The 20,000-nt window shown below is 37.9% G+C and overlaps 3 non-coding genes and 82 pseudogenes across 3 annotated transcripts; all 85 read right to left on the minus strand.

Annotated features, from left to right (window-relative positions):
• Positions 1-5: 5 nt before the first annotated feature.
• LOC148437865 (5S ribosomal RNA) lies at positions 6-124 on the minus strand (annotated as a pseudogene).
• A 116-nt stretch (positions 125-240) lies between these two features.
• On the minus strand, positions 241-359 carry LOC148437866 (5S ribosomal RNA; annotated as a pseudogene).
• A 116-nt stretch (positions 360-475) lies between these two features.
• On the minus strand, positions 476-594 carry LOC148437867 (5S ribosomal RNA; annotated as a pseudogene).
• Positions 595-709: 115 nt separating this feature from the next.
• On the minus strand, positions 710-828 carry LOC148437868 (5S ribosomal RNA; annotated as a pseudogene).
• Positions 829-944: 116 nt separating this feature from the next.
• LOC148437869 (5S ribosomal RNA) lies at positions 945-1,063 on the minus strand (annotated as a pseudogene).
• Positions 1,064-1,179: 116 nt separating this feature from the next.
• LOC148437870 (5S ribosomal RNA) lies at positions 1,180-1,298 on the minus strand (annotated as a pseudogene).
• A 115-nt stretch (positions 1,299-1,413) lies between these two features.
• LOC148437871 (5S ribosomal RNA) lies at positions 1,414-1,532 on the minus strand (annotated as a pseudogene).
• A 116-nt stretch (positions 1,533-1,648) lies between these two features.
• LOC148437872 (5S ribosomal RNA) lies at positions 1,649-1,767 on the minus strand (annotated as a pseudogene).
• Positions 1,768-1,883: 116 nt separating this feature from the next.
• Positions 1,884-2,002, minus strand: LOC148437873 (5S ribosomal RNA; annotated as a pseudogene).
• Positions 2,003-2,118: 116 nt separating this feature from the next.
• On the minus strand, positions 2,119-2,237 carry LOC148437874 (5S ribosomal RNA; annotated as a pseudogene).
• A 116-nt stretch (positions 2,238-2,353) lies between these two features.
• LOC148437875 (5S ribosomal RNA) lies at positions 2,354-2,472 on the minus strand (annotated as a pseudogene).
• A 116-nt stretch (positions 2,473-2,588) lies between these two features.
• LOC148437876 (5S ribosomal RNA) lies at positions 2,589-2,707 on the minus strand (annotated as a pseudogene).
• A 116-nt stretch (positions 2,708-2,823) lies between these two features.
• On the minus strand, positions 2,824-2,942 carry LOC148437877 (5S ribosomal RNA; annotated as a pseudogene).
• A 116-nt stretch (positions 2,943-3,058) lies between these two features.
• On the minus strand, positions 3,059-3,177 carry LOC148437878 (5S ribosomal RNA; annotated as a pseudogene).
• Positions 3,178-3,292: 115 nt separating this feature from the next.
• On the minus strand, positions 3,293-3,411 carry LOC148437879 (5S ribosomal RNA; annotated as a pseudogene).
• A 116-nt stretch (positions 3,412-3,527) lies between these two features.
• Positions 3,528-3,646, minus strand: LOC148437880 (5S ribosomal RNA; annotated as a pseudogene).
• A 116-nt stretch (positions 3,647-3,762) lies between these two features.
• Positions 3,763-3,881, minus strand: LOC148437881 (5S ribosomal RNA; annotated as a pseudogene).
• Positions 3,882-3,997: 116 nt separating this feature from the next.
• On the minus strand, positions 3,998-4,116 carry LOC148437882 (5S ribosomal RNA; annotated as a pseudogene).
• A 116-nt stretch (positions 4,117-4,232) lies between these two features.
• Positions 4,233-4,351, minus strand: LOC148437883 (5S ribosomal RNA; annotated as a pseudogene).
• Positions 4,352-4,467: 116 nt separating this feature from the next.
• On the minus strand, positions 4,468-4,586 carry LOC148437884 (5S ribosomal RNA; annotated as a pseudogene).
• A 116-nt stretch (positions 4,587-4,702) lies between these two features.
• Positions 4,703-4,821, minus strand: LOC148437885 (5S ribosomal RNA; annotated as a pseudogene).
• A 116-nt stretch (positions 4,822-4,937) lies between these two features.
• On the minus strand, positions 4,938-5,056 carry LOC148437886 (5S ribosomal RNA; annotated as a pseudogene).
• Positions 5,057-5,172: 116 nt separating this feature from the next.
• Positions 5,173-5,291, minus strand: LOC148437887 (5S ribosomal RNA; annotated as a pseudogene).
• A 115-nt stretch (positions 5,292-5,406) lies between these two features.
• Positions 5,407-5,525, minus strand: LOC148437888 (5S ribosomal RNA; annotated as a pseudogene).
• A 116-nt stretch (positions 5,526-5,641) lies between these two features.
• Positions 5,642-5,760, minus strand: LOC148437889 (5S ribosomal RNA; annotated as a pseudogene).
• A 116-nt stretch (positions 5,761-5,876) lies between these two features.
• On the minus strand, positions 5,877-5,995 carry LOC148437890 (5S ribosomal RNA; annotated as a pseudogene).
• A 116-nt stretch (positions 5,996-6,111) lies between these two features.
• On the minus strand, positions 6,112-6,230 carry LOC148437891 (5S ribosomal RNA; annotated as a pseudogene).
• Positions 6,231-6,346: 116 nt separating this feature from the next.
• On the minus strand, positions 6,347-6,465 carry LOC148437892 (5S ribosomal RNA; annotated as a pseudogene).
• A 116-nt stretch (positions 6,466-6,581) lies between these two features.
• LOC148437893 (5S ribosomal RNA) lies at positions 6,582-6,700 on the minus strand (annotated as a pseudogene).
• Positions 6,701-6,816: 116 nt separating this feature from the next.
• On the minus strand, positions 6,817-6,935 carry LOC148437894 (5S ribosomal RNA; annotated as a pseudogene).
• Positions 6,936-7,051: 116 nt separating this feature from the next.
• Positions 7,052-7,170, minus strand: LOC148437895 (5S ribosomal RNA; annotated as a pseudogene).
• Positions 7,171-7,285: 115 nt separating this feature from the next.
• On the minus strand, positions 7,286-7,404 carry LOC148437896 (5S ribosomal RNA; annotated as a pseudogene).
• A 116-nt stretch (positions 7,405-7,520) lies between these two features.
• On the minus strand, positions 7,521-7,639 carry LOC148437897 (5S ribosomal RNA; annotated as a pseudogene).
• A 115-nt stretch (positions 7,640-7,754) lies between these two features.
• On the minus strand, positions 7,755-7,873 carry LOC148437898 (5S ribosomal RNA; annotated as a pseudogene).
• A 116-nt stretch (positions 7,874-7,989) lies between these two features.
• Positions 7,990-8,108, minus strand: LOC148437899 (5S ribosomal RNA; annotated as a pseudogene).
• Positions 8,109-8,224: 116 nt separating this feature from the next.
• Positions 8,225-8,343, minus strand: LOC148437900 (5S ribosomal RNA; annotated as a pseudogene).
• A 117-nt stretch (positions 8,344-8,460) lies between these two features.
• On the minus strand, positions 8,461-8,579 carry LOC148437901 (5S ribosomal RNA; annotated as a pseudogene).
• Positions 8,580-8,695: 116 nt separating this feature from the next.
• Positions 8,696-8,814, minus strand: LOC148437902 (5S ribosomal RNA; annotated as a pseudogene).
• A 116-nt stretch (positions 8,815-8,930) lies between these two features.
• Positions 8,931-9,049, minus strand: LOC148437903 (5S ribosomal RNA; annotated as a pseudogene).
• Positions 9,050-9,165: 116 nt separating this feature from the next.
• On the minus strand, positions 9,166-9,284 carry LOC148437904 (5S ribosomal RNA; annotated as a pseudogene).
• A 115-nt stretch (positions 9,285-9,399) lies between these two features.
• LOC148437905 (5S ribosomal RNA) lies at positions 9,400-9,518 on the minus strand (annotated as a pseudogene).
• Positions 9,519-9,634: 116 nt separating this feature from the next.
• On the minus strand, positions 9,635-9,753 carry LOC148437906 (5S ribosomal RNA; annotated as a pseudogene).
• A 115-nt stretch (positions 9,754-9,868) lies between these two features.
• Positions 9,869-9,987, minus strand: LOC148437907 (5S ribosomal RNA; annotated as a pseudogene).
• A 116-nt stretch (positions 9,988-10,103) lies between these two features.
• LOC148437908 (5S ribosomal RNA) lies at positions 10,104-10,222 on the minus strand. Its single transcript, XR_015876400.1, has one exon. It is a non-coding gene; the product is annotated as a 5S ribosomal RNA (ribosomal RNA).
• A 116-nt stretch (positions 10,223-10,338) lies between these two features.
• On the minus strand, positions 10,339-10,457 carry LOC148437909 (5S ribosomal RNA; annotated as a pseudogene).
• Positions 10,458-10,573: 116 nt separating this feature from the next.
• On the minus strand, positions 10,574-10,692 carry LOC148437910 (5S ribosomal RNA; annotated as a pseudogene).
• A 115-nt stretch (positions 10,693-10,807) lies between these two features.
• On the minus strand, positions 10,808-10,926 carry LOC148437911 (5S ribosomal RNA; annotated as a pseudogene).
• Positions 10,927-11,042: 116 nt separating this feature from the next.
• Positions 11,043-11,161, minus strand: LOC148437912 (5S ribosomal RNA). Its single transcript, XR_015876401.1, has one exon. It is a non-coding gene; the product is annotated as a 5S ribosomal RNA (ribosomal RNA).
• A 116-nt stretch (positions 11,162-11,277) lies between these two features.
• Positions 11,278-11,396, minus strand: LOC148437913 (5S ribosomal RNA; annotated as a pseudogene).
• A 116-nt stretch (positions 11,397-11,512) lies between these two features.
• LOC148437914 (5S ribosomal RNA) lies at positions 11,513-11,631 on the minus strand (annotated as a pseudogene).
• Positions 11,632-11,747: 116 nt separating this feature from the next.
• LOC148437915 (5S ribosomal RNA) lies at positions 11,748-11,866 on the minus strand (annotated as a pseudogene).
• A 115-nt stretch (positions 11,867-11,981) lies between these two features.
• On the minus strand, positions 11,982-12,100 carry LOC148437916 (5S ribosomal RNA; annotated as a pseudogene).
• A 116-nt stretch (positions 12,101-12,216) lies between these two features.
• On the minus strand, positions 12,217-12,335 carry LOC148437917 (5S ribosomal RNA; annotated as a pseudogene).
• A 116-nt stretch (positions 12,336-12,451) lies between these two features.
• On the minus strand, positions 12,452-12,570 carry LOC148437918 (5S ribosomal RNA; annotated as a pseudogene).
• A 116-nt stretch (positions 12,571-12,686) lies between these two features.
• Positions 12,687-12,805, minus strand: LOC148437919 (5S ribosomal RNA; annotated as a pseudogene).
• Positions 12,806-12,921: 116 nt separating this feature from the next.
• On the minus strand, positions 12,922-13,040 carry LOC148437920 (5S ribosomal RNA; annotated as a pseudogene).
• Positions 13,041-13,156: 116 nt separating this feature from the next.
• Positions 13,157-13,275, minus strand: LOC148437921 (5S ribosomal RNA; annotated as a pseudogene).
• Positions 13,276-13,391: 116 nt separating this feature from the next.
• LOC148437922 (5S ribosomal RNA) lies at positions 13,392-13,510 on the minus strand (annotated as a pseudogene).
• Positions 13,511-13,626: 116 nt separating this feature from the next.
• LOC148437923 (5S ribosomal RNA) lies at positions 13,627-13,745 on the minus strand (annotated as a pseudogene).
• A 116-nt stretch (positions 13,746-13,861) lies between these two features.
• LOC148437924 (5S ribosomal RNA) lies at positions 13,862-13,980 on the minus strand (annotated as a pseudogene).
• A 116-nt stretch (positions 13,981-14,096) lies between these two features.
• LOC148437925 (5S ribosomal RNA) lies at positions 14,097-14,215 on the minus strand (annotated as a pseudogene).
• Positions 14,216-14,331: 116 nt separating this feature from the next.
• LOC148437926 (5S ribosomal RNA) lies at positions 14,332-14,450 on the minus strand (annotated as a pseudogene).
• A 116-nt stretch (positions 14,451-14,566) lies between these two features.
• LOC148437927 (5S ribosomal RNA) lies at positions 14,567-14,685 on the minus strand (annotated as a pseudogene).
• A 116-nt stretch (positions 14,686-14,801) lies between these two features.
• Positions 14,802-14,920, minus strand: LOC148437928 (5S ribosomal RNA; annotated as a pseudogene).
• A 115-nt stretch (positions 14,921-15,035) lies between these two features.
• On the minus strand, positions 15,036-15,154 carry LOC148437929 (5S ribosomal RNA; annotated as a pseudogene).
• A 116-nt stretch (positions 15,155-15,270) lies between these two features.
• Positions 15,271-15,389, minus strand: LOC148437930 (5S ribosomal RNA; annotated as a pseudogene).
• Positions 15,390-15,505: 116 nt separating this feature from the next.
• LOC148437931 (5S ribosomal RNA) lies at positions 15,506-15,624 on the minus strand (annotated as a pseudogene).
• A 115-nt stretch (positions 15,625-15,739) lies between these two features.
• Positions 15,740-15,858, minus strand: LOC148437932 (5S ribosomal RNA; annotated as a pseudogene).
• Positions 15,859-15,974: 116 nt separating this feature from the next.
• LOC148437933 (5S ribosomal RNA) lies at positions 15,975-16,093 on the minus strand (annotated as a pseudogene).
• A 116-nt stretch (positions 16,094-16,209) lies between these two features.
• On the minus strand, positions 16,210-16,328 carry LOC148437934 (5S ribosomal RNA; annotated as a pseudogene).
• A 116-nt stretch (positions 16,329-16,444) lies between these two features.
• On the minus strand, positions 16,445-16,563 carry LOC148437935 (5S ribosomal RNA; annotated as a pseudogene).
• A 115-nt stretch (positions 16,564-16,678) lies between these two features.
• On the minus strand, positions 16,679-16,797 carry LOC148437936 (5S ribosomal RNA; annotated as a pseudogene).
• Positions 16,798-16,913: 116 nt separating this feature from the next.
• LOC148437937 (5S ribosomal RNA) lies at positions 16,914-17,032 on the minus strand (annotated as a pseudogene).
• Positions 17,033-17,383: 351 nt separating this feature from the next.
• LOC148437938 (5S ribosomal RNA) lies at positions 17,384-17,502 on the minus strand (annotated as a pseudogene).
• Positions 17,503-17,618: 116 nt separating this feature from the next.
• Positions 17,619-17,737, minus strand: LOC148437939 (5S ribosomal RNA; annotated as a pseudogene).
• Positions 17,738-17,853: 116 nt separating this feature from the next.
• On the minus strand, positions 17,854-17,972 carry LOC148437940 (5S ribosomal RNA; annotated as a pseudogene).
• A 116-nt stretch (positions 17,973-18,088) lies between these two features.
• LOC148437941 (5S ribosomal RNA) lies at positions 18,089-18,207 on the minus strand (annotated as a pseudogene).
• Positions 18,208-18,322: 115 nt separating this feature from the next.
• LOC148437942 (5S ribosomal RNA) lies at positions 18,323-18,441 on the minus strand. Its single transcript, XR_015876304.1, has one exon. It is a non-coding gene; the product is annotated as a 5S ribosomal RNA (ribosomal RNA).
• A 116-nt stretch (positions 18,442-18,557) lies between these two features.
• LOC148437943 (5S ribosomal RNA) lies at positions 18,558-18,676 on the minus strand (annotated as a pseudogene).
• A 116-nt stretch (positions 18,677-18,792) lies between these two features.
• LOC148437944 (5S ribosomal RNA) lies at positions 18,793-18,911 on the minus strand (annotated as a pseudogene).
• Positions 18,912-19,026: 115 nt separating this feature from the next.
• Positions 19,027-19,145, minus strand: LOC148437945 (5S ribosomal RNA; annotated as a pseudogene).
• Positions 19,146-19,261: 116 nt separating this feature from the next.
• Positions 19,262-19,380, minus strand: LOC148437946 (5S ribosomal RNA; annotated as a pseudogene).
• A 116-nt stretch (positions 19,381-19,496) lies between these two features.
• Positions 19,497-19,615, minus strand: LOC148437947 (5S ribosomal RNA; annotated as a pseudogene).
• A 116-nt stretch (positions 19,616-19,731) lies between these two features.
• On the minus strand, positions 19,732-19,850 carry LOC148437948 (5S ribosomal RNA; annotated as a pseudogene).
• Positions 19,851-19,966: 116 nt separating this feature from the next.
• The window catches only part of LOC148437949 (5S ribosomal RNA), a 119-nt pseudogene continuing 85 nt past the window's right edge, over positions 19,967-20,000 (minus strand).

The raw sequence follows: 20,000 nt of genomic DNA on the forward strand, positions 1-20,000 counted from the left end.
AAAATTACCTACAGCACCTGGTATTCCCTGGTGGTCTCCCATCCAAGTACTAACCAGGCCCAACACTGCATAGCTTCCAAGATCAGACGAGATTGGGCATGTCCAGTGTGGTTTGACTGTAGGTGCTCAAAAACATTAACTTTAGACCTCTTTTACTTCTTAACTCAAGAAAATTCATTGATAAGTTGAAAAAATGTAATGTAAAATGTAATAGAAAAGAATGTAATGGCTATATAAAATTACCTACAGCACCTGGAATTCCCAGGTGGTCTCCCCTCCAAGTACTAACCAGGCCCAACACTGCATAGCTTCCAAGATCAGACGAGATTGGGCATGTCCAGTGTGGTTTGGCTGTAGGTGCTCAAAAGTATTAACTTTAGACCTCTATTACTTCTTAACTCAAGTAAATTCATTGATAAGTTGAAAAAATTAAATGTAAAATGTAGTAGAAAAGACTGTTATGGCAGTATAAAATTACCTACAGCACCTGGGATTCCTAGGTGGTCTCCAATCCAAGTACTAACCTGGCCCACCACTGCATAGCTTCCAAGATCAGACGAGATTGGGCATGTCCAGTGTGGTTTGGCTGTAGGTGCTCAAAAACATTAACTTTAGACCTCTTTTACTTCTTAACTCAAGTAAATTCAATGATAAGTTGAAAAATGAAATGTAAAATGTAATGGAAAAGAATGTTATGGCAGTATAAAATTACCTACAGCAACTGGTATTCCCAGGTGGTCTCCCATTCAAGTACTAACCAGGCCCAACACTGCATAGCTTCCAATATCAGACGATATTGGGCATGTCCAGTGTGGTTTGGCTGTAGGTGATCAAAAACATTAATTTTAGACCTCTATTACTTCTTAACTCAAGTAAATTCATTGATAAGTTGAAAAAATTAAATGTAAAATGTAATAGAAAAGAATGTTATGGCAGTATAAAATTACCTACAGCACCTGATATTCCCAGGTGGTCTCCCATCCAAGTACTAACCAGGCCCAACACTGCATAGCTTCCAAGTTCAGACGAGATTGGGCATGTCCTGTGTGGTTTGGCTGTAGGTGCTCAAAAACATTAACTTTAGACCTCTATTACTTCTTAACTCAAGTAAATTCATTGATAAGTTGAAAAAATTAAATGTAAAATGTAATAGAAAAGAATGTAATGGCAGTATAAAATTACCTACAGCACCTGGTATTCCCAGGTGGTCTCCCATCCAAGTACTAACCAGGCCCAACACTGCATAGCTTCCAAGTTCAGTCGAGATTGGGCATGTCCAGTGTGGTTTGGCTGTAGGTGCTCAAAAACATTAACTTTAGACCTCTTTTACTTCTTAACTCAAGTAAATTCAATGATTAGTTGAAAAATGAAATGTAAAATGTAATAGAAAAGAATGTTATGGCAGTATAAAAGTACCTACAGCACCTGGCATTCCTAGGTGGTCTCCCGTCCAAGTACTAACCAGGCCCAACACTGCATAGCTTCCAAGATCAAACGAGATTGGGCATGTCCAGTGTGGTTTGGCTGTAGGTGCTCAAAAGCATTAACTTTAGACCTCTATTACTTCTTAACTCAAGTAAATTCATTGATAAGTTGAAAAAATTAATTGTAAAATGTAATAGAAAAGACTGTTATGGCAGTATAAAATTACCTACAGCACCTGGGATTCCTAGGTGGTCTCCCATCCAAGTACTAACCAGGCCCAACACTGCATAGCTTCCAAGATCAGACGATATTGGGCATGTCCAGTGTGCTTTGGCTGTAGGTGCCCCAAACCAATAATTTTAGACCTCTATTACTTCTTAACTCAAGTAAATTCATTGATAAATTGAAAAAATTAAATGTAAAATGTAATAGAAAAGAATGTTTTGGCAGTATAAAATTGCCTACAGCTCCTCGTATTCCCAGGTGGTCTCCCATCCAAGTACTAACCAGGCCCAACACTGCATAGCTTCCAAGATCAGACGAGATTGGGCATGTCCAGTGTGGTTTGGCTGTAGTTGCCCAAAACCATTAACTTTAGACCTCTATTACTTCTTAACTCAAGTAAATTCATTGATAAGTTGAAAAAATTAAATGTAAAATGTAATAGAAAAGAATGTTATGGCAGTATAAAATTACCTACAGCACCTGGTATTCCCAGGAGGTCTCCCATCCAAGTACTAATCAGGCCCAACACTGCATAGCTTCCAAGATCAATCAAGATTGGGCATGTCCAGTGTGGTTTGGCAGTAGGTGCTCAAAAACATTAACTTTAGACCTCTTTTACTTCTTAACTCAAGTAAATTCATTGATAAGTTGAAAAAATTAAATGTAAAATGTAATAGAAAAGAATGTTTTGGCTGTATAAAATTTCCTACAGCAACTGGTATTCTCAGGTGGTCTCCCATCCAAGTACAAACCAGGCCCAACACAGCAAAGCTTACAAGATCAGACGAGATTGGGCATGTCCAGTGTGGTTTGGCTGTAGGTGCTCAAAAGCATTAAATTTAGACCTCTATTACTTCTTAACTCAAGTAAATTCATTGATAAGTTGAAAAAATTAAATGTAAAATGTAATAGAAAAGAATGTTATGGCAGTATAAAATTACCTACAGCACCTGGTATTCCCAGGTGGTCTCCCATCCAAGTACTAACCAGGCCCAACACTGCATAGCTTCCAAGATCAAACAAGATTGGGCATGTCCAGTGTGGTTTGGCAGTAGGTGCTCAAAAACATTAACTTTAGACCTCTTTTACTTCTTAACTCAAGAAAATTCATTGATAAGTTGAAAAAATGTAATGTAAAATGTAATAGAAAAGAATGTAATGGCTATATAAAATTACCTACAGCACCTGGTATTCCCAGGTGGTCTCCCCTCCAAGAACTAACCAGGCCCAACACTGCATAGCTTCCAAGATCAGACAAGATTGGGCATGTCCTGTGTGGTTTGGCTGTAGGTGCTCAAAAACATTAACTTTAGACCTCTATTACTTCTTAACTCAAGTAAATTCATTGATAAGTTGAAAAAATTAAATGTAAAATGTAATAGAAAAGAATGTTATGGCAGTATAAAATTACCTACAGCACCTGGTATTCCCAGGTGGTCTCCCATCCAAGTACTAACCAGGCCCAACACTGCATAGCTTCCAAGTTCAGTCGAGATTGGGCATGTCCAGTGTGGTTTGGCTGTAGGTGCTCAAAAACATTAACTTTAGACCTCTTTTACTTCTTAACTCAAGTAAATTCAATGATTAGTTGAAAAATGAAATGTAAAATGTAATAGAAAAGAATGTTATGGCAGTATAAAAGTACCTACAGCACCTGGCATTCCCAGGTGGTCTCCCGTCCAAGTACTAACCAGGCCCAACACTACATAGCTTCCAAGATCAAACGAGATTGGGCATGTCCAGTGTGGTTTGGCTGTAGGTGCTCAAAAACATTAACTTTAGACCTCTATTACTTCTTAACTCAAGTAAATTCATTGATAAGTTGAAAAAATTAATTGTAAAATGTAATAGAAAAGACTGTTATGGCAGTATAAAATTACATACAGCACCTGGGATTCCTAGGTGGGCTCCCATCCAAGTACTAACCAGGCCCAACACTGCATAGCTTCCAAGATCAGATGAGATTGGGCATGTCCAGTGTGGTTTGGCTGTAGTTGCCCAAAACCATTAACTTTAGACCTCTATTACTTCTTAACTCAAGTAAATTCATTGATAAGTTGAAAAAATTAAATGTAAAATGTAATAGAAAAGAATGTTATGGCAGTATAAAATTACCTACAGCACCTGGTATTCCCAGGAGGTCTCCCATCCAAGTACTAATCAGGCCCAACACTGCATAGCTTCCAAGATCAATCAAGATTGGGCATGTCCAGTGTGGTTTGGCAGTAGGTGCTCAAAAACATTAACTTTAGACCTCTTTTACTTCTTAACTCAAGTAAATTCATTGATAAGTTGAAAAAATTAAATGTAAAATGTAATAGAAAAGAATGTTTTGGCTGTATAAAATTTCCTACAGCAACTGGTATTCTCAGGTGGTCTCCCATCCAAGTACAAACCAGGCCCAACACAGCAAAGCTTACAAGATCAGACGAGATTGGGCATGTCCAGTGTGGTTTGGCTGTAGGTGCTCAAAAGCATTAAATTTAGACCTCTATTACTTCTTAACTCAAGTAAATTCATTGATAAGTTGAAAAAATTAAATGTAAAATGTAATAGAAAATAATGTTATGGCTATATAAAATTACCTACAGCACCTGGTATTCCCAGGTGGTCTCCCGTCCAAGTACTAACCAGTCCCAACACTGCATAGCTTCCAAGATCAGACGAGATTGGGCATGTCCAGTGTGGTTTGGCTGTAGGTGCTCAAAAGTATTAACTTTAGACCTCTATTACTTCTTAACTCAAGTAAATTCATTGATAAGTTGAAAAAATTAAATTTAAAATGTAGTAGAATAGACTGTTATGGCAGTATAAAATTACCTACAGCACCTGGGATTCCTAGGTGGTCTCCCATTCAAGTACTAACCAGGCCCAACACTGCATAGCTTCCAAGATCAGATGATATTGGGCATGTCCAGTGTGGTTTGGCTGTACGTGCTCAAAAACATTAATTTTAGACCTCTATTACTTCTTAACTCAAGTAAATTCATTGATAAGTTGAAAAAATTAAATGTAAAATGTAATAGAAAAGAATGTAATGGCTATATAAAATTACCTACAGCACCTGGTATTCCCAGGTGGTCTCCCCTCCAAGTACTAACCAGGCCCAACACTGCATAGCTTCCAAGATCAGACGAGATTGGGCATGTCCAGTGTGGTTTGACTGTAGGTGCTCAAAAACATTAACTTTAGACCTCTTTTACTTCTTAACTCAAGTAAATTCATTGATAAGTTGAATAAATGTAATGTAAAATGTAATAGAAAATAATGTTATGGCTATATAAAATTACCTACAGCACCTGGTATTCCCATGTGGTCTCCTGTCCAAGTACTAACCAGGCCCAACACTGCATAGCTTCCAAGATCAGACGAGATTGGGCATGTCCAGTGTGGTTTGGCTGTAGGTGCCCAAAACCATTAACTTTAGACCTCTATTACTTCTTAACTCAAGTAAATTCATTGATAAGTTGAAAAAATTAAATGTAAAATGTAATAGAATAGACTGTTATGGCAGTATAAAGTTACCTACAGCACCTGGGATTCCTAGGTGGTCTCCCATCCAAGTACTAACCAGGCCCAACACCGCATAGTTTCCAAGATCAGACGAGATTGGGCATGTCCAGTGTGGTTTGGCTGTAGGTGCTCAAAAACATTAACTTTAGACCTCTTTTACTTCTTAACTCAAGTAAAATCAATGATAAGTTGAAAAATGCAATGTAAAATGTAATAGAAAAGAAAGTTTTGGCAGTATAAAATTACCTACAGCTCCTGGTATTCCCAGGTCGTCTCCCATCCAAGTACTAACCAGGCCCAACACTGCATAGCTTCCAAGATCAAATGATATTGGGCATGTCCAGTATGGTTTGGCTGTAGGTGCCCAAAACCATTAACTTTAGACCTCTATTACTTCTTAACTCAAGTAAATTCATTGATAAGTTGAAAAAATTAAATGTAAAATGTAATAGAAAAGAATGTTATGGCAGTATAAAATTACCTACAGCACCTGGTATTCCCAGGTGGTCTCCCATCTAAATACTAACCAGGCCCAACACTGCATAGCTTCCAAGATCAAACGAGATTGGGCATGTCCAGTGTGGTTTGGCTGTAGGTGCTCAAAAGCATTACCTTTTGACCTCTATTACTTCTTAACTCAAGTAAATTCATTGATAAGTTGAAAAAATCAAATGTAAAATGTAATAGAATAGACTGTTATGGCAGTATAATATTAACTACAGCAACTGGGATTCCTAGGTGGTCTCCCAACCAAGTACTAACCAGGCCCAACACTGCATAGCTTCCAAGATCAGACGAGATTGGGCATGTCCAGTGTGGTTTGGCTGTAGGTGCTCAAAAACATTAACTTTAGACCTCTATTACTTCTTAACTCAAGTAAATTCATTGATAAGTTGAAAAAATTAAATGTAAAATGTAATAGAAAAGAATGTTATGGCAGTATAAAATTACCTACAGCACCTGGTATTCCCAGGTGGTCTCCCATCCAAGTACTAACCAGGCCCAACACTGCATAGCTTCCAAGTTCAGACAAGATTGGGCATGTCCTGTGTGGTTTGGCTGTAGGTGCTCAAAAACATTAACTTTAGACCTCTTTTACTTCTTAACTCAAGTAAATTCATTGATAAGTTGAAAAAATGTAATGTAAAATGTAATAGAAAATAATGTTATGGCTATATAAAATTACCTACAGCACCTGGTATTCCCAGGTGGTCTCCTGTCCAAGTACTAACCAGGCCCAACACTGCATAGCTTCCAAGATCAGACGAGATTGGGCATGTCCAGTGTGCTTTGGCTGTAGGTGCTCAAAAGCATTAACTTTAGACCTCTATTACTTCTTAACTCAAGTAAATTCATTGATAAGTTGAAAAAATTAAATGTAAAATGTAGTAGAATAGACTGTTATGGCAGTATAAAATTACCTACAGCACCTGGGATTCCTAGGTGGTCTCCCATTCAAGTACTAACCAGGCCCAACACTGCATAGCTTCCAAGATCAGATGATATTGGGCATGTCCAGTGTGGTTTGGCTGTACGTGCTCAAAAACATTAATTTTAGACCTCTATTACTTCTTAACTCAAGTAAATTCATTGATAAGTTGAAAAAATTAAATGTAAAATGTAATAGAAAAGAATGTAATGGCTATATAAAATTACCTACAGCACCTGGTATTCCCAGGTGGTCTCCCCTCCAAGTACTAACCAGGCTCAACACTGCATAGCTTCCAAGATCAGACGAGATTGGGCATGTCCAGTGTGGTTTGGCTGTAGGTGCTCAAAAACATTAACTTTAGACCTCTATTACTTCTTAACTCAAGTAAATTCATTGATAAGTTGAAAAAATTAAATGTAAAATGTAATAGAAAAGAATGTTATGGCAGTATAAAATTACCTACAGCACCTGGTATTCCCAGGTGGTCTCCCATCCAAGTACTAACCAGGCCCAACACTGCATAGCTTCCAAGATCAGTCGAGATTGGGCATGTCCAGTGTGGTTTGGCTGTAGGTGCTCAAAAACATTAACTTTAGACCTCTTTTACTTCTTAACTCAAGTAAATTCAATGATTAGTTGAAAAATGAAATGTAAAATGTAATAGAAAAGAATGTTATGGCAGTATAAAGGTACCTACAGCACCTGGCATTCCCAGGTGGTCTCCCGTCCAAGTACTAACCAGGCCCAACACTGCATAGCTTCCAAGATCAGATGATATTGGGCATGTCCAGTGTGGTTTGGCTGTAGGTGCCCAAAACCATTAACTTTAGACCTCTATTACTTCTTAACTCAAGTAAATTCATTGATAAGTTGAAAAAATTAAATGTAAAATGTAATAGAATAGACTGTTATGGCAGTATAAAGTTACCTACAGCACCTGGGATTCCTAGGTGGTCTCCCATCCAAGTACTAACCAGGCCCAACACTGCATAGTTTCCAAGATCAGACGAGATTGGGCATGTCCAGTGTGGTTTGGCTGTAGGTGCTCAAAAACATTAACTTTAGACCTCTTTTACTTCTTAACTCAAGTAAATTCAATGATAAGTTGAAAAATGCAATGTAAAATGTAATAGAAAAGAAAGTTTTGGCAGTATAAAATTACCTACAGCTCCTGGTATTCCCAGGTCGTCTCCCATCTAAATACTAACCAGGCCCAACACTGCATAGCTTCCAAGATCAAACGAGATTGGGCATGTCCAGTGTGGTTTGGCTGTAGGTGCTCAAAAGCATTAACTTTTGACCTCTATTACTTCTTAACTCAAGTAAATTCATTGATAAGTTGAAAAAATCAAATGTAAAATGTAATAGAATAGACTGTTATGGCAGTATAAAATTAACTACAGCAACTGGGATTCCTAGGTGGTCTCCCAACCAAGTACTAACCAGGCCCAACACTGCATAGCTTCCAAGATCAGACGAGATTGGGCATGTCCAGTGTGGTTTGGCTGTAGGTGCTCAAAAACATTAACTTTAGACCTCTATTACTTCTTAACTCAAGTAAATTCATTGATAAGTTGAAAAAATTAAATGTAAAATGTAATAGAAAAGAATGTTATGGCAGTATAAAATTACCTACAGCACCTGGTATTCCCAGGTGGTCTCCCATCCAAGTACTAACCAGGCCCAACACTGCATAGCTTCCAAGTTCAGACAAGATTGGGCATGTCCTGTGTGGTTTGGCTGTAGGTGCTCAAAAACATTAACTTTAGACCTCTTTTACTTCTTAACTCAAGTAAATTCATTGATAAGTTGAAAAAAATGTAATGTAAAATGTAATAGAAAATAATGTTATGGCTATATAAAATTACCTACAGCACCTGGTATTCCCAGGTGGTCTCCTGTCCAAGTACTAACCAGGCCCAACACTGCATAGCTTCCAAGATCAGACGAGATTGGGCATGTCCAGTGTGCTTTGGCTGTAGGTGCTCAAAAGCATTAACTTTAGACCTCTATTACTTCTTAACTCAAGTAAATTCATTGATAAGTTGAAAAAATTAAATGTAAAATGTAGTAGAATAGACTGTTATGGCAGTATAAAATTACCTACAGCACCTGGGATTCCTAGGTGGTCTCCCATTCAAGTACTAACCAGGCCCAACACTGCATAGCTTCCAAGATCAGATGATATTGGGCATGTCCAGTGTGGTTTGGCTGTACGTGCTCAAAAACATTAATTTTAGACCTCTATTACTTCTTAACTCAAGTAAATTCATTGATAAGTTGAAAAAATTAAATGTAAAATGTAATAGAAAAGAATGTAATGGCTATATAAAATTACCTACAGCACCTGGTATTCCCAGGTGGTCTCCCCTCCAAGTACTAACCAGGCCCAACACTGCATAGCTTCCAAGATCAGACGAGATTGGGCATGTCCAGTGTGGTTTGGCTGTAGGTGCTCAAAAACATTAACTTTAGACCTCTATTACTTCTTAACTCAAGTAAATTCATTGATAAGTTGAAAAAATTAAATGTAAAATGTAATAGAAAAGAATGTTATGGCAGTATAAAATTACCTACAGCACCTGGTATTCCCAGGTGGTCTCCCATCCAAGTACTAACCAGGCCCAACACTGCATAGCTTCCAAGTTCAGTCGAGATTGGGCATGTCCAGTGTGGTTTGGCTGTAGGTGCTCCAAAACATTAACTTTAGACCTCTTTTACTTCTTAACTCAAGTAAATTCAATGATTAGTTGAAAAATGAAATGTAAAATGTAATAGAAAAGAATGTTATGGCAGTATAAAAGTACCTACAGCACCTGGCATTCCCAGGTGGTCTCCCGTCCAAGTACTAACCAGGCCCAACACTGCATAGCTTCCAAGATCAGATGATATTGGGCATGTCCAGTGTGGTTTGGCTGTAGGTGCCCAAAACCATTAACTTTAGACCTCTATTACTTCTTAACTCAAGTAAATTCATTGATAAGTTGAAAAAATTAAATGTAAAATGTAATAGAATAGACTGTTATGGCAGTATAAAGTTACCTACAGCACCTGGGTATCCTAGGTGGTCTCCCATCCAAGTACTAACCAGGCCCAACACTGCATAGTTTCCAAGATCAGACGAGATTGGGCATGTCCAGTGTGGTTTGGCTGTAGGTGCTCAAAAACATTAACTTTAGACCTCTTTTACTTCTTAACTCAAGTAAATTCAATGATAAGTTGAAAAATGCAATGTAAAATGTAATAGAAAAGAAAGTTTTGGCAGTATAAAATTACCTACAGCTCCTGGTATTCCCAGGTCGTCTCCCATCCAAGTACTAACCAGGCCCAACACTGCATAGCTTCCAAGATCAAATGATATTGGGCATGTCCAGTGTGGTTTGGCTGTAGGTGCCCAAAACCATTAACTTTAGACCTCTATTACTTCTTAACTCAAGTAAATTCATTGATAAGTTGAAAAAATTAAATGTAAAATGTAATAGAAAAGAATGTTATGGCAGTATAAAATTACCTACAGCACCTGGTATTCCCAGGTGGTCTCCCATCTAAGTACTAACCAGGCCCAACACTGCATAGCTTCCAAGATCAAACGAGATTGGGCATGTCCAGTGTGGTTTGGCTGTAGGTGCTCAAAAGCATTAACTTTTGACCTCTATTACTTCTTAACTCAAGTAAATTCATTGATAAGTTGAAAAAATCAAATGTAAAATGTAATAGAATAGACTGTTATGGCAGTATAAAATTAACTACAGCAACTGGGATTCCTAGGTGGTCTCCCAACCAAGTACTAAAAAGGCCCAACACTGCATAGCTTCCAAGATCAGACGAGATTGGGCATGTCCAGTGTGGTTTGGCTGTAGGTGCTCAAAAACATTAACTTTAGACCTCTATTACTTCTTAACTCAAGTAAATTCATTGATAAGTTGAAAAAATTAAATGTAAAATGTAATAGAAAAGAATGTTATGGCAGTATAAAATTACTTACAGCACCTGGTATTCCCAGGTGGTCTCCCATCCAAGTACTAACCAGGCCCAACACTGCATAGTTTCCAAGATCAGACGAGATTGGGCATGTCCAGTGTGGTTTGGCTGTAGGTGCTCAAAAACATTAACTTTAGACCTCTTTTACTTCTTAACTCAAGTAAATTCAATGATCAGTTGAAAAATGCAATGTAAAATGTAATAGAAAAGAAAGTTTTGGCAGTATAAAATTACCTACAGCTCCTGGTATTCCCAGGTCGTCTCCCATCCAAGTACTAACCAGGCCCAACACTGCATAGCTTCCAAGATCAAATGATATTGGGCATGTCCAGTGTGGTTTGGCTGTAGGTGCCCAAAACCATTAACTTTAGACCTCTATTACTTCTTAACTCAAGTAAATTCATTGATAAGTTGAAAAAATTAAATGTAAAATGTAATAGAAAAGAATGTTATGGCAGTATAAAATTACCTACAGCACCTGGTATTCCCAGGTGGTCTCCCATCTAAGTACTAACCAGGCCCAACACTGCATAGCTTCCAAGATCAAACGAGATTGGGCATGTCCAGTGTGGTTTGGCTGTAGGTGCTCAAAAGCATTAACTTTTGACCTCTATTACTTCTTAACTCAAGTAAATTCATTGATAAGTTGAAAAAATCAAATGTAAAATGTAATAGAATAGACTGTTATGGCAGTATAAAATTAACTACAGCAACTGGGATTCCTAGGTGGTCTCCCAACCAAGTACTAAAAAGGCCCAACACTGCATAGCTTCCAAGATCAGACGAGATTGGGCATGTCCAGTGTGGTTTGGCTGTAGGTGCTCAAAAACATTAACTTTAGACCTCTATTACTTCTTAACTCAAGTAAATTCATTGATAAGTTGAAAAAATTAAATGTAAAATGTAATAGAAAAGAATGTTATGGCAGTATAAAATTACTTACAGCACCTGGTATTCCCAGGTGGTCTCCCATCCAAGTACTAACCAGGCCCAACACTGCATAGCTTCCAAGTTCAGACAAGATTGGGCATGTCCTGTGTGGTTTGGCTGTAGGTGCTCAAAAACATTAACTTTAGACCTCTATTACTTCTTAACTCAAGTAAATTCATTGATAAGTTGAAAAAATTAAATGTAAAATGTAATAGAAAAGAATGTTATGGCAGTTTAAAATTACCTACAGCACCTGGTATTCCCAGGTGGTCTCCCATCCAAGTACTAACCAGGCCCAACACTGCATAGCTTCCAAGTTCAGTCGAGATTGGGCATGTCCAGTGTGGTTTGGCTGTAGGTGCTCAAAAACATTAAATTTAGACCTCTTTTACTTCTTAACTCAAGTAAATTCAATGATTAGTTGAAAAATGAAATGTAAAATGTAATAGAAAAGAATGTTATGGCAGTATAAAAGTACCTACAGCACCTGGCATTCCCAGGTGGTCTCCGGTCCAAGTACTAACCAGGCCCAACACTGCATAGCTTCCAAGATCAAACGAGATTGGGCATGTCCAGTGTGGTTTGGCTGTAGGTGCTCAAAAGCATTAACTTTAGACCTCTATTACTTCTTAACTCAAGTAAATTCATTGATAAGTTGAAAAAATTAATTGTAAAATGTAATAGAAAAGACTGTTATGGCAGTATAAAATTACATACAGCACCTGGGATTCCTAGGTGGGCTCCCATCCAAGTACTAACCAGGCCCAACACTGCATAGCTTCCAAGATCAGATGAGATTGGGCATGTCCAGTGTGGTTTGGCTGTAGTTGCCCAAAACCATTAACTTTAGACCTCTATTACTTCTTAACTCAAGTAAATTCATTGATAAGTTGAAAAAATTAAATGTAAAATGTAATAGAAAAGAATGTTATGGCAGTATAAAATTACCGACAGCACCTGGTATTCCCAGGAGGTCTCCCATCCAAGTACTAATCAGGCCCAACACTGCATAGCTTCCAAGATCAATCAAGATTGGGCATGTCCAGTGTGGTTTGGCAGTAGGTGCTCAAAAACATTAACTTTAGACCTCTTTTACTTCTTAACTCAAGTAAATTCATTGATAAGTTGAAAAAATTAAATGTAAAATGTAATAGAAAAGAATGTTTTGGCTGTATAAAATTTCCTACAGCAACTGGTATTCTCAGGTGGTCTCCCATCCAAGTACAAACCAGGCCCAACACAGCAAAGCTTACAAGATCAGACGAGATTGGGCATGTCCAGTGTGGTTTGGCTGTAGGTGCTCAAAAGCATTAAATTTAGACCTCTATTACTTCTTAACTCAAGTAAATTCATTGATAAGTTGAAAAAATTAAATGTAAAATGTAATAGAAAATAATGTTATGGCTATATAAAATTACCTACAGCACCTGGTATTCCCAGGTGGTCTCCCTTCCAAGTACTAACCAGTCCCAACACTGCATAGCTTCCAAGATCAGACGAGATTGGGCATGTCCAGTGTGGTTTGGCTGTAGGTGCTCAAAAGCATTAACTTTAGACCTCTATTACTTCTTAACTCAAGTAAATTCATTGATAAGTTGAAAAAATTAAATGTAAAATGTAGTAGAATAGACTGTTATGGCAGTATAAAATTACCTACAGCACCTGGGATTCCTAGGTGGTCTCCCATTCAAGTACTAACCAGGCCCAACACTGCATAGCTTCCAAGATCAGATGATATTGGGCATGTCCAGTGTGGTTTGGCTGTACGTGCTCAAAAACATTAATTTTAGACCTCTATTACTTCTTAACTCAAGTAAATTCATTGATAAGTTGAAAAAATTAAATGTAAAATGTAATAGAAAAGAATGTAATGGCTATATAAAATTACCTACAGCACCTGGTATTCCCAGGTGGTCTCCCCTCCAAGTACTAACCAGGCCCAACACTGCATAGCTTCCAAGATCAGAAGAGATTGGGCATGTCCAGTGTGGTTTGACTGTAGGTGCTCAAAAACATTAACTTTAGACCTCTTTTACTTCTTAACTCAAGTAAATTCATTGATAAGTTGAAAAAATGTAATGTAAAATGTAATAGAAAATAATGTTATGGCTATATAAAATTACCTACAGCACCTGGTATTCCCAGGTGGTCTCCTGTCCAAGTACTAACCAGGCCCAACACTGCATAGCTTCCAAGATCAGACGAGATTGGGCATGTCCAGTGTGGTTTGGCTGTAGGTGCTCAAAAGCATTAACTTTAGACCTCTATTACTTCTTAACTCAAGTAAATTCATTGATAAGTTGAAAAAATTAAATGTAAAATGTAGTAGAATAGACTGTTATGGCAGTATAAAATTACCTACAGCACCTGGGATTCCTAGGTGGTCTCCCATTCAAGTACTAACCAGGCCCAACACTGCATAGCTTCCAAGATCAGATGATATTGGGCATGTCCAGTGTGGTTTGGCTGTACGTGCTCAAAAACATTAATTTTAGACCTCTATTACTTCTTAACTCAAGTAAATTCATTGATAAGTTGAAAAAATTAAATGTAAAATGTAATAGAAAAGAATGTAATGGCTATATAAAATTACCAACAGCACCTGGTATTCCCAGGTGGTCTCCCCTCCAAGTACTAACCAGGCCCAACACTGCATAGCTTCCAAGATCAGACGAGATTGGGCATGTCCAGTGTGGTTTGGCTGTAGGTGCTCAAAAACATTAACTTTAGACCTCTATTACTTCTTAACTCAAGTAAATTCATTGATAAGTTGAAAAAATTAAATGTAAAATGTAATAGAAAAGAATGTTATGGCAGTATAAAATTACCTACAGCACCTGGTATTCCCAGGTGGTTTTCCATCCAAGTACTAACCAGGCCCAACACTGCATAGCTTCCAAGATCAGACGAGATTGGGCATGTCCAGTGTGGTTTGACTGTAGGTGCTCAAAAACATTAACTTTAGACCTCTTTTACTTCTTAACTCAAGAAAATTCATTGATAAGTTGAAAAAATGTAATGTAAAATGTAATAGAAAAGAATGTAATGGCTATATAAAATTACCTACAGCACCTGGTATTCCCAGGTGGTCTCCCCCCCAAGTACTAACCAGGCCCAACACTGCATAGCTTCCAAGATCAGACGAGATTGGGCATGTCCAGTGTGGTTTGGCTGTAGGTGCTCAAAAGCATTAACTTTAGACCTCTATTACTTCTTAACTCAAGTAAATTCATTGATAAGTTGAAAAAATTAAATGTAAAATGTAGTAGAAAAGACTGTTATGGCAGTATAAAATTACCTACAGCACCTGGGATTCCTAGGTGGTCTCCAATCCAAGTACTAACCTGGCCCACCACTGCATAGCTTCCAAGATCAGATGAGATTGGGCATGTCCAGTGTGGTTTGGCTGTAGGTGCTCAAAAACATTAACTTTAGACCTCTTTTACTTCTTAACTCAAGTAAATTCAATGATAAGTTGAAAAATGAAATGTAAAATGTAATGGAAAAGAATGTTATGGCAGTATAAAATTACCTACAGCACCTGGTATTCCCAGGTGGTCTCCCATTCAAGTACTAACCAGGCCCAACACTGCATAGCTTTCAAGATCAGATGAGATTGGGCATGTCCAGTGTGGTTTGGCTGTAGGTGCCCAAAACCATTAACTTAAGACCTCTATTACTTCTTAACTCAAGTAAATTCATTGATAAGTTGAAAAAATTAAATGTAAAATGTAATAGAAAAGAATGTTATGGCAGTATAAAATTACCTACAGCACCTGGTATTCCCAGGTGGTCTCCCATCCAAGTACTAACCAGGCCCAACACTGCATAGCTTCCAAGTTCAGACGAGATTGGGCATGTCCTGTGTGGTTTGGCTGTAGGTGCTCAAAAACATTAACTTTAGACCTCTATTACTTCTTAACTCAAGTAAATTCATTGATAAGTTGAAAAAATTAAATGTAAAATGTAATAGAAAAGAATGTTATGGCAGTATAAAATTACCTACAGCACCTGGTATTCCCAGGTGGTCTCCCATCCAAGTACTAACCAGGCCCAACACTGCATAGCTTCCAAGTTCAGTCGAGATTGGGCATGTCCAGTGTGGTTTGGCTGTAGGTGCTCAAAAACATTAACTTTAGACCTCTTTTACTTCTTAACTCAAGTAAATTCAATGATTAGTTGAAAAATGAAATGTAAAATGTAATAGAAAAGAATGTTATGGCAGTATAAAAGTACCTACAGCACCTGGCATTCCCAGGTGGTCTCCCGTCCAAGTACTAACCAGGCCCAACACTGCATAGCTTCCAAGATCAAACGAGATTGGGCATGTCCAGTGTGGTTTGGCTGTAGGTGCTCAAAAGCATTAACTTTAGACCTCTATTACTTCTTAACTCAAGTAAATTCATTGATAAGTTGAAAAAATTAATTGTAAAATGTAATAGAAAAGACTGTTATGGCAGTATAAAATTACCTACAGCACCTGGGATTCCTAGGTGGTCTCCCATCCAAGTACTAACCAGGCCCAACACTGCATAGCTTCCAAGATCAGACGATATTGGGCATGTCCAGTGTGCTTTGGCTGTAGGTGCCCCAAACCAATAATTTTAGACCTCTATTACTTCTTAACTCAAGTAAATTCATTGATAAGTTGAAAAAATTAAATGTAAAATGTAATAGAAAAGAATGTTATGGCAGTATAAAATTACCTACAGCACCTGGTATTCCCAGGAGGTCTCCCATCCAAGTACTAATCAGGCCCAACACTGCATAGCTTCCAAGATCAAACGAGATTGGGCATGTCCAGTGTGGTTTGGCAGTAGGTGCTCAAAAGCATTAAATTTAGACCTCTATTACTTCTTAACTCAAGTAAATTCATTGATAAGTTGAAAAAATTAAATGTAAAATGTAATAGAATAGACTGTTATGGCAGTATAAAATTACCTACAGCAACTGGGATTCCTAGGTGGTCTCCCAACCAAGTACTAACCAGGCCCAACACTGCATAGCTTCCAAGATCAGACGAGATTGGGCATGTCCAGTGTGGTTTGGCTGTAGGTGCTCAAAAACATTAACTTTAGACCTCTTTTACTTCTTAACTCAAGTAAATTCAATGATAAGTTGAAAAATGAAATGTAAAATGTAATAGAAAAGAAAGTTTTGGCAGTATAAAATTACCTACAGCTCCTGGTATTCCCAGGTGGTCTCCCATCCAAGTACTAACCAGGCCCAACACTGCATAGCTTCCAAGATCAGACGAGATTGGGCATGTCCAGTGTGGTTTGGCTGTAGGTGCCCAAAACCATTAACTTAAGACCTCTATTACTTCTTAACTCAAGTAAATTCATTGATAAGTTGAAAAAATTAAATGTAAAATGTAATAGAAAAGAATGTTATGGCAGTATAAAATTACCTACAGCACCTGGTATTCCCAGGTGGTCTCCCATCCAAGTACTAACCAGGCCCAACACTGCATAGCTTCCAAGATCAAACAAGATTGGGCATGTCCAGTGTGGTTTGGCAGTAGGTGCTCAAAAACATTAACTTTAGACCTCTTTTACTTCTTAACTCAAGTAAATTCATTGATAAGTTGAAAAAATTAAATGTAAAATGTAATAGAAAAGAATGTTTTGGCTCTATAAAATTTCCTACAGCAACTGGTATTCTCAGGTGGTCTCCCATCCAAGTACAAACCAGGCCCAACACAGCAAAGCTTACAAGATCAGACGAGATTGGGCATGTCCAGTGTGGTTTGGCAGTAGGTGCTCAAAAGCATTAAATTTAGACCTCTATTACTTCTTAACTCAAGTAAATTCATTGATAAGTTGAAAAAATTAAATGTAAAATGTAATAGAAAAGAATGTTATGGCAGTATAAAATTACCTACAGCACCTGGTATTCCCAGGTGGTTTTCCATCCAAGTACTAACCAGGCCCAACACTGCATAGCTTCCAAGATCAGATGAGATTGGGCATGTCCAGTGTGGTTTGACTGTAGGTGCTCAAAAACATTAACTTTAGACCTCTTTTACTTCTTAACTCAAGAAAATTCATTGATAAGTTGAAAAAATGTAATGTAAAATGTAATAGAAAAGAATGTAATGGCTATATAAAATTACCTACTGCACCTGGTATTCCCAGGTGGTCTCCCCTCCAAGTACTATCCAGGCCCAACACTGCATAGCTTCCAAGATCAGACGAGATTGGGCATGTCCAGTGTGGTTTGGCTGTAGGTGCTCAAAAGCATTAACTTTAGACCTCTATTACTTCTTAACTCAAGTAAATTCATTGATAAGTTGAAAAAATTAATTGTAAAATGTAGTAGAAAAGACTGTTATGGCAGTATAAAATTACCTACAGCACCTGGGATTCCTAGGTGGTCTCCAATCCAAGTACTAACCTGGCCCACCACTGCATAGCTTCCAAGATCAGACGAGATTGGGCATGTCCAGTGTGGTTTGGCTGTAGGTGCTCAAAAACATTAACTTTAGACCTCTTTTACTTCTTAACTCAAGTAAATTCAATGATAAGTTGAAAAAATTAATTGTAAAATGTAGTAGAAAAGACTGTTATGGCAGTATAAAATTACCTACAGCACCTGGGATTCCTAGGTGGTCTCCAATCCAAGTACTAACCTGGCCCACCACTGCATAGCTTCCAAGATCAGACGAGATTGGGCATGTCCAGTGTGGTTTGGCTGTAGGTGCTCAAAAACATTAACTTTAGACCTCTTTTACTTCTTAACTCAAGTAAATTCAATGATAAGTTGAAAAATGAAATGTAAAATGTAATGGAAAAGAATGTTATGGCAGTATAAAATTACCTACAGCACCTGGTATTCCCAGGTGGTCTCCCATTCAAGTACTAACCAGGCCCAACACTGCATAGCTTCCAAGATCAGATGAGATTGGGCATGTCCAGTGTGGTTTGGCTGTAGGTGCCCAAAACCATTAACTTAAGACCTCTATTACTTCTTAACTCAAGTAAATTCATTGATAAGTTGAAAAAATTAAATGTAAAATGTAATAGAAAAGAATGTTATGGCAGTATAAAATTACCTACAGCACCTGGTATTCCCAGGTGGTCTCCCATCCAAGTACTAACCAGGCCCAACACTGCATAGCTTCCAAGTTCAGACGAGATTGGGCATGTCCTGTGTGGTTTGGCTGTAGGTGCTCAAAAACATTAACTTTAGACCTCTATTACTTCTTAACTCAAGTAAATTCATTGATAAGTTGAAAAAATTAAATGTAAAATGTAATAGAAAAGAATGTTATGGCAGTATAAAATTACCTACAGCACCTGGTATTCCCAGGTGGTCTCCCATCCAAGTACTAACCAGGCCCAACACTGCATAGCTTCCAAGTTCAGTCGAGATTGGGCATGTCCAGTGTGGTTTGGCTGTAGGTGCTCAAAAACATTAACTTTAGACCTCTTTTACTTCTTAACTCAAGTAAATTCAATGATTAGTTGAAAAATGAAATGTAAAATGTAATAGAAAAGAATGTTATGGCAGTATAAAAGTACCTACAGCACCTGGCATTCCCAGGTGGTCTCCCGTCCAAGTACTAACCAGTCCCAACACTGCATAGCTTCCAAGATCAAACGAGATTGGGCATGTCCAGTGTGGTTTGGCTGTAGGTGCTCAAAAGCATTAACTTTAGACCTCTATTACTTCTTAACTCAAGTAAATTCATTGATAAGTTGAAAAAATTAATTGTAAAATGTAATAGAAAAGACTGTTATGGCAGTATAAAATTACCTACAGCACCTGGGATTCCTAGGTGGTCTCCCATCCAAGTACTAACCAGGCCCAACACTGCATAGCTTCCAAGATAAGACGATATTGGGCATGTCCAGTGTGCTTTGGCTGTAGGTGCCCCAAACCAATAATTTTAGACCTCTATTACTTCTTAACTCAAGTAAATTCATTGATAAGTTGAAAAAATTAAATGTAAAATGTAATAGAAAAGAATGTTTTGGCAGTATACAATTGCCTACAGCTCCTGGTATTCCCAGGTGGTCTCCCATCCAAGTACTAACCAGGCCCAACACTGCATAGCTTCCAAGATCAGACGAGTTTGGGCATGTCCAGTGTGGTTTGGCTGTAGTTGCCCAAAACCATTAACTTTAGACCTCTATTACTTCTTAACTCAAGTAAATTCATTGATAAGTTGAAAAAATTAAATGTAAAATGTAATAGAAAAGAATGTTATGGCAGTATAAAATTACCTACAGCACCTGGTATTCCCAGGAGGTCTCCCATCCAAGTACTAATCAGGCCCAACACTGCATAGCTTCCAAGATCAATCAAGATTGGGCATGTCCAGTGTGGTTTGGCAGTAGGTGCTCAAAAACATTAACTTTAGACCTCTTTTACTTCTTAACTCAAGTAAATTCATTGATAAGTTGAAAAAATTAAATGTAAAATGTAATAGAAAAGAATGTTTTGGCTGTATAAAATTTCCTACAGCAACTGGTATTCTCAGGTGGTCTCC

This window comes from Taudactylus pleione, unplaced genomic scaffold, assembly GCF_031769625.1.
Source record: "Taudactylus pleione unplaced genomic scaffold, aTauple2 ptg001778l, whole genome shotgun sequence".
NCBI lineage: Eukaryota > Metazoa > Chordata > Amphibia > Anura > Myobatrachidae > Taudactylus > Taudactylus pleione.